The sequence below is a fragment of the Phyllobates terribilis genome, unplaced genomic scaffold (assembly GCF_046119375.1).
Source record: "Phyllobates terribilis strain yellow unplaced genomic scaffold, ASM4611937v1 Scaffold_331__1_contigs__length_2093441, whole genome shotgun sequence".
NCBI lineage: Eukaryota > Metazoa > Chordata > Amphibia > Anura > Dendrobatidae > Phyllobates > Phyllobates terribilis.
Genome location: NW_027363091.1, coordinates 1,964,246 through 1,972,944, shown reverse-complemented (window position 1 = coordinate 1,972,944; position 8,699 = coordinate 1,964,246).

Genomic DNA, 8,699 nt, shown 5'->3' with positions numbered 1-8,699 from the left:
TGCATTGAGCAAGGCCGGATATGTCTAGTTGGGATGTGACCGTATGTATGCAAATCACATACTTGCTGTCACACGCCTGTGCTCCCGATGCTGGAGAATCCTTATAACGCGCACAGTACACATGCTGTGAGGATTCACATGTCTGCAGTCACATGGAGTGACTGCAGACTTGTGCCCCAAGGCCGGACAGCCCTTTAATAACACATAATCCCCTTGTAATATATGCAAGACTTTTGGCGCTTGGTTATTTCCAGGACCGAAGAACAGTGATGGGGACAGAACGATTGGTTATTAGATATACTTTGTCCCTATAACGTTACAAGGGGCAAAGTGCTGTAGATAAAGATGATTTTTGCTGCCATAAATGATTCGTTCCCGACGAATTAGTGTTTTGCTTGTTCATCGGGTGATTACTGGCACATTTACACAGGCTGATAATTGGGAATGATCATCAGCTTGTTTAAATGCGCCATTTACTCTCCACTTCAGATCACGTATGGTGTTAATAAATAACGGTATGCCAAGAGTTAACTCAGAATTCCCCAATGGGGTGCACATACTTTTTTTCAGTTTTTTGCCATTTGTAAATCAGTGCAAAAAGTTTCTGGTAAGGTTCGATGTTGAGTTTTGAAGAATCCAGCTGAGGGTATGTTGTAAGGTCCCATTTATACAGTGCTTCTTCTTTGTTAATATAAGCCACCGCCTCCTCTGCGTCTGCTATTCGCTTCTGTACAGTCTTCACATCTGTCACTTACTGAAACCAGACACAATAAACACAGATAAGTAAAGGGTTAACCGGACTGCCTCCATTAAAGAAAATGAGTTAGACATTCACAAGTTACAGTATGAGACTGACTTCTCACCGGTGAACTTTACTTCTCGTTTGCAGAATACAGACTCCTATATGCTCCACTTTATAGACAGCTGATGTCAGAGGTGTAACTTTCAGGCCTTTCAGGTCTATTGGACACAAATCGTTTCAGGCCTATTGGACGCAACGCATTTCAAGCCTATTGGACACAACGCGTTTCAGGCCTACTGGATGTAAATCATTTCAGGCCTATTGGATACAACGCGTTTCAGGCCTATTGGACGCAATGTATTTCAGGCCTATTGGACGCAATGCGTTTCAGGCCTATTGGACGCAATGTATTTCAGGCCTATTGGACGCAATGCGTTTCAGGCCTATTGGAAGCAATACGTTTCAGGCCTATTGGACGCAACACGTTTCAGGCCTAGTGGACGCTTTCATACGCCAGTGCTCAGGTGTGACGACTGCCTCTGACCTGCCTTTGCTTGACTGCACTTCAGGTTAAGCACTAGGGACTGGCTCTATAAAGACTGTTCTGGCTGATAATGGTGGTCAGTCGGGTTTATGTTTTTTTCATAGGTTTTTTTTGTATAGCAAAAATAATGCTGCAGTCAAGGGCGTAACTACAGTGCGTGCAGGGGTTGCAGTCGCATCTGGAGCTAAGGGGGGCCCAAAAGGTCTCTTTGACTCATATGAGAAGACCACTACTATTAAAGACCTGCAATAGTTGGGGGCCCTAATGGAGATTTTGCATTGAAGCTTCAGGTTACACTATTGGCTGTAGTCTCAATATTCTTGATTCTTGCCTTTAAAAAGGGATAGAACCTCCCCCAAAAAAACAACATAAAAAAATCCTAATGCAACTCCAAACCGGAGTTAGGGAGCATTTTATAACTACTTCCCAGGAACGCTCGTTTAAGGATAATTGTGCTGTATAAATAGGCTGCCAATCACCGACGAATGGCCAAACGCTTGTTCGTCGGGTGAAATGATCTTTTGTGTTGCACAAAAAAATTATCGTTCACGACAACCATGATGCGTTTTGGGTAAAAAGGATCTGTACAAATATGAAAAGAGTCTTAAAGTAATGAAAATAAGAAGATGGAAAACTATAACACAGCCTGTGACTATCATACCTGCTGCATCATATCCAGCTCAGAGTACTCTGCAAATTCTTCCATCCGACGCAAAAGTTTCTCCAGTTCCAGCACAAGCTTCTCTCTTTTCCCCAGCAGATCACCCTCTCCTTTATGCTTGGCGTTTTCAATCAGCTTTTAGAAAGGAACAGTTATCAAAAAATGCTCCCAGAGCGTTCCCTGTTTAATTACCTGGACACTGCAGGGGGCTGCTGCTTCATTGGAGCTGGCACCCGAGACCCCATTTTCAGACATGAGCCCACATACCTGGTCATTTTCATCAAACACTGGGTTGATATTTTTTGGCCACAGTGACACTGTTGAGTTCAGGATGATATCTTCAGGTACAAATAAATGAACATCTAGAAGAAAATTCATCCTCCGCTGACACTCCTAAAATTAGTAAAATGAAACTCACTATGTATTAATGGATCTAGCATCTACAATCACAGGGGTTGCACCAATTATATTTCTTCCAAAAACTTAGGTTATAAAATTATACTGATGCTCCACAACTCCAGTTCCCTCCATCGGTTTGTGTTCTTCCTGCTCTATGTGGACATGTGATTTCTGTAGCCAATCACTGGCTGTAGCAGGTTACCACCGTAGTCACTGATAGGCTGCAGCAATCACATGATCATGTTGGGGATCTGATCACTGAAACCTGGAGAGGGACTGGTAAGTATAGCTAGTATGACATGACCTATAGATGGAAAAATACATATTAACCAGGACACAAGAAATATCGGAATAATCCTATATATTATGTTTTTCACTAATTATACCCAGGGACGTAAGTACAGCAATTTGGGACTTTAGCTCTACCAGGCTTTTATTCTTCGCCTGCTCCACAAGCGCAATCTCCTCTATTACATCTTCAGCAGTTTCAGGAACCTTTAACGCTTGTTCCTTGATTTTCTCAAATTCCAAGCAGATTCTAAGCGAAGCAAAGATTATTACATACAGGTGCATCTCACTAAATTAGAATATCATCAAAAAGTTCATTTATTTCAGTTTTCAGTACAAAAAGTGAAACTCCTATATTATATAGAGTCATTACACACAGAGTGATCTATTCCAAGTGTTTATTTCTGCTAATGTTGATGATTATGGCTTACAGCCAATGAAAACACAAAAGTCATTATCTCAGTAAATTAGAATACTTTATAACAGCTTGAAAAATGTTTTTAAAATCTGAAATGTCCTACTGAAATGTATGTTCAGTAAATGCTGTCAATACTTGGCCAGGGCTCCTTTTGCATCAATTACTGCATCAATGCGGCAATGTGGCCCTGCTGAGGTGTTATGCAAGCCCAGGTGGCTTTGAGCCTTCAGCTCATCTACATTGTCGGGTCTGGTGTCTCTCATCTTCCTCTTGACAATACCCTATAGATTCTCTATAATAGATTCTCTATGGGGTTAAGGTCAGGCGAGTTTGCTGCCAATCAAGTACAGTGATACTGTTGTTTGTAAACCAGGTATTGGTACTTTTGGCCGTGTGGACAGGGGCCAAGTCCTGCTGGAGAATGAAATTTCCATCTCCAAAAAGCTTGTCGGCAGAGGGAAGCATGAAGTGCACTAAAATTTCCTGGTAGACGGCTGCGCTGACTTTGGTCTTGATAAAACACAGTGGACCTACACCAGCAGATGACATGGCTCCCCAAACCATCACTGATTGTGGAGACTTCACACTAGACCTCAAGCAGCTTGGATTGTGGCCTCTCCACTCTTCCTCCAGACTCTAGGACCTTGATTTCCAAATGAAAATTGGGACTCTGGGACCTTGTGGAGTGGGTCAATGACTGCCTTCTGGACATCTGTGAAGTCACCAGTCTTCCCAATGATTGTGGAGCCTACTGAAACAGACTAAGGGACCTTTTTAAAAGCTTAGGAAGCCTTTGCAGGTGTATTTGTTAATTATTTTAATTTACTGAGATAATAACTTTTGTGTTTCCATTGTAAGCCATAATCATCAACATTAACAGAAATAAACACTTGAAATAGATCACTCTGTTTGTAATGACTCTATATAATATATGAATTGAAATTTTTGTATTGAAGAACTGAAATAAATTAACTTTTTGATGATATTCTAATTTAGTGAGATGCACCTGTATATTATATACTGGAATGTGATGATATTTTATGGTATCATAAGTAAAGTAATATGAGATTCTTAACTTTTACTGTAGCATCAGCATCTATAACTCACTGTATGAAATCATAGCAGAAGTAGCACTTGACCTCGACCCCAAGGGCCCCTGAATGGCACATGGCAGGTAGAGGCCCATTACAGATTATTTTTTTCTATTGTGAAACCTCCTTGAATCCAGGATTTTACTCACTCTTCATTCTCCAATCTGTGATTTGTCACCAGTCTATCTAGTAATATATTTGCAAAACTTTTTGCTTTGTCAGCCAGGCCTTGCTTTAAGTCATCGCAGTCGAGGTGTACCATGGTGAAGTAAGCGCGGGTGGGCAGTCCCATGATATCTCTGGCCAGGGTGTGAAATTGTTCTATAAACTGGAATACAAATATAAATCAGTCTCATATACCCGTGAGATTTCTGATTTGACCCTCTATTATTATCGGATACGTTGCACCCCTCGCTCTGTAGGACTTAGGACAGTATTGATTCTAATAGGAATGGTAAGAAAATGATTCCTGCAACTTAGTCCTTGTTGCTGCGTCCATCCGACTCCAGCTGTGATCAGCTTATTGCCAAGGGACCCTTCAAACGAACCAAAGGGGGTCCTCGTAAAGTGAACCTGTCAGGTCCTTCATGCATGCCAAATTCCTGCATTGACATCCACGGTATATATCTGGCAAAAATGTTTCTACCTTAAAAAACTAAACTTTTAATGTGCCGGCCGTCAAATGCAAATTGGGCATGTGAAATTAAGCATTATACACCTGTCTTGGGTATCCGAGCTCTGCTTCCTTCACTTCGGTCTGCTGCCCCGTGTTGTGCTCCACGTCAGGTTTTACAGGTTGTCCTGTGTAGCTCAGTGACATAATCTCCTAAATCCTATTTATGGACCGTTAGGACACACCTGGGTCTTAGGATTGAGTTTTTAGACTTTTGTTTGGTGTGCTCCACCTTCTGCGTTAACTTTCTTCCATTCCTACTGGGTTACGCTACATCCATCCTGCAGCTCCCAAGATTCCTGAGTGCCAATTCCTTGCTGCTCATGTACCTTCCTGCTTGCCACACCAACGCCCGGGGTCCGCGTGCCCACCCGGACCCGAGGCTTAGAAGATCCACCTCGCCAGGTGAGACTAAGATGCCATGATTTGGGTGTGATCACAGCATCTGAGGTGGGATTTGTTTGTGGGAAGTGACGTCCCGCTGGACTAGTCCTAGATAACTTTCATATGATGAACGGCGCATACGCAGTCGATTTTTACTAGAAACATCAAAGCCAGTGTTGCTGTGCAGGGATGAGTTAATTTAACATAAAGAAGGGGGCTGGAGGCATGGGAACCTAGAAGGAAGCCCCACATGACCGGGATTGGCCAGGAGGGTGCAATTTTTAAATCCCAATGGTCGGAATTGGGTATAGGTTTGGAGGGGCTGGCATTTGGATGGGGGTGGGGTAAAGGGGGGAAGAGGTATAATAGGGAAAAGTGCGGGAAAACGGGCAGTCCAGGGAAGAAGCCATTGAGAGAAGTTCTGGAGCACTGATAAAAAAAAAAAAAAAAAATTTTACCTTTTAATTGCTGGGACACTCTTCTCGCTATTATGGAGTCTGTGGAGTCCCTTATCGCCAGGCTGAGGGAGACTGCCAGATCCAGGCAAGGAGGGTGGCTTGAGGCCCAGCTGGCCGGACTTCTGGGGAATGCCGGAGAGGAAGAATCCCCGTCGGGTTTGGGAAGAAGTGCCAGGAGGACGCGGCCCCCCGAGAGGCTTTCCCTGGAGATGGTTGGTACGGGCAGCAGGCGCAGGCTGCGGAGCCCCTCAGGGGACCCTGTGTCCGGGGAGCATGCCGGCGGAATCCCCTGCCGGCGTGCCCGCCGCGGCAGGAATCCGCCCAGCCGGTCTGCGGGCTCCCCCTGCATCGGGTCGCGGTCCGCGACTGAAGTTCCCCGGTCCGTCGCGGTGCAGCCTCCCCCGTCGGCGCGCCGCAGTACTAGAGCCCAGGCCACGCCGGAAGCAAGGCCCGGGCCGCAGACGCATCATCCGGGGGGCGGGGCCTCACCGGAAATGGGGACTACGTCACTTCCGGCCCCGGAGACAGACGAGAGGGACGCACAGCCAATGAGCGGCGGGCGCAGTGACACGCCCCCCGCTCCAAGATCTAGTGGCGATTCAAGACGCCGGTTATTTAAAAGAAAAAAGGGCGGCAATCCTGCAGCGGGGAACGGAGGGAACACCAGCGCGGCAGGCACACCTGGCGACGTTCCTGTCGGGGTGCCTGCCAGACAGACCAGAGGGCGCAGACAGCAGCGGAGCTACACGGGCAGGCAGCAACAATTCCAGGACCTGCTGCCTGGCTCAAGTTTCTCCAGGCAGAGGGATGGAGCGGCGGGCAGCAGCACGGATTTGCCTGGCAGTTATCCACGGACCAACACGGATCGGGCTGGTGAGTCCGGGTCTAAAAATCGCGGATGTGCACGGTCGGCGGTGAGGAGTGGAGGACGAACGGCGGGGAGGTCGGCACGGGCTCGGGTCCCCCCTGGTGACGAGGAGGCCAGGGGCGCGGGCCTTGAGCAGCAGGGGTCGGTCGGACTGGATTATGGAGAAGAACAAGACGAACCAAGGACTCATCAGGACTCGGCGAGTACGGCTGGCGGGGACACAGCACCTGCGCAGCTTCGTGAGTATGCGTCTATGTATGGTTTGTCGCCCGCGGGGTCTGTAGCGGATGGGGTAGGCGATAGGCAGGTGTCTGGGCCCAGCGGGGAAAATGTTAGGGGAGGTAGTGGGTCAGATGTAAGTGGGTTTAGGGATTTGTTGGTTAGCATGTCGCGCATTTTGGCGAGAATAGACGGCGGGGGGGCCATTCAAAGGGGGTTGTCACCGGCGGGGGCTTGGCTACCTAGTCAACCGGCGTTGTTGCAGGTGGGGAGCGAGTCGGCCAGGTCGGCGGGGTGTACAGCTGGGACACCTTCTGGGGTGTCGGTGTGTGTGCAGACAGAAAAGGATAATGCGGATAGTATAAAACTGGATGATAGGGCGAAAGGGGAGGTATACGTGTGCTTTGAGGGGCCATTGGGGGCGCATTTAAAAAAAGAGGTTAAAGAAAAAATTTGGCGGGACGAGTATGTCAAAATTTTTTCCCTTCTTCCGTTGGAAAAGTTTAACCTGGATAAGGGAAAAAAGGAAGACAGTAAAAAAGAGGAAGAAGAGAAGCGTAGGTGGAGGTTGATTCCACAGACGTTTTTCAATTGGTTGCAAGCTTTTGCAATAATGGCTAGCGTTATTGGAGAAAAAGCTCCTGATAATTGTTCGGGTTTGTTTTGCTACCTTGATGCTATTGGGGAGGCTCATAGGACTTACGGGGGTCAGACATGGTTACGTTATGACGAGCAATTTCGTCAGAGGAAGGCAGTCCGCCCTGAGATCAGATGGGATCAAAAGGACATTGGGTTGTGGCTGAAGGTTATGGTCCCAGTGAGGTATGGGCAGTCCTTTCACGGGAGCAGCAGTAGTGGTAACCAACCAGCAGGACAAGGGGGAGGTAACCAAGGGCCACAAAGCACTAAGAAGGAAGTGGGAACTTGCTGGCAATTTAATGACGGCCAATGCAAGTACGGGACCTCCTGTAAATTCAAACACGTGTGCTCCCATTGTAATGGAAACTCACACGGAGCATCAAAATGCTTTAAGAAGGGTAAGGGAAAGCCGACAGTGGGTACCGGTCAAAGGGGCGACTCCGGTGAGGGTTCACGCGATGGCCCCCTTTCTAAGTAGGTATCCTGATCAGTCGAAGGCTAAGGTAATTTCGGATGGGTTTTTGGAAGGTTTTAGAATCCCTCCTCCTGAGCACGAGGTCCCCTTTTCACTAAAAAATTTGACGTCGGCTTCCCTTCATCCGGATGTGGTTAGCGTGAAGTTGGCTAAGGAGGTGGAATTGGGCAGGATGGCGGGACCGTTTCGGGTATTACCTAGCAGCAGGGTGATTATCTCGCCACTGGGGGTTGTGCCCAAAAAAAAAAGAGCTGAATAAGTTTCGTTTGATTCAGCATTTGTCGTACCCGAAGGGGCTCTCGGTGAATGATGGCATTGCACAGGAATTATGTTCAGTTGAATATACATCATTTGATGCGGCGGTGCGATGGGTACAGCGTTATGGGTCAGGATCGTTGCTAGCCAAGACGGATATCGAGTCGGCTTTTCGGTTGCTGCCAGTTCACCCGGATAGCATCCCGTTGTTAGGTTGTTTTTGGAATGGGGCATATTACATGGATAGGTGTTTGCCAATGGGTTGTGCAATTTCGTGTTCTTTGTTTGAAACGTTTAGTACCTTTTTGGAATGGGTGGTGATGGACCTGGCATCAGTTAATTCAGTCATTCATTATTTGGATGATTTTTTGTTTATAGGCCCTCCGCAATCGTTATTGTGTAGGAATTTGTTAGGTACTATGGTGTGGGTAGCGGAGCATTTTGGTGTACCATTGGCAAAAGAAAAGACAGAAGGCCCTTGCACAATCCTAAGTTTTTTGGGCATTGTAATTGACACAGAAAGGATGGAGTACCGGTTACCTGAAGATAAATTGTGTCTGCTCAAGCAGGAGGTCGATAGAGTCA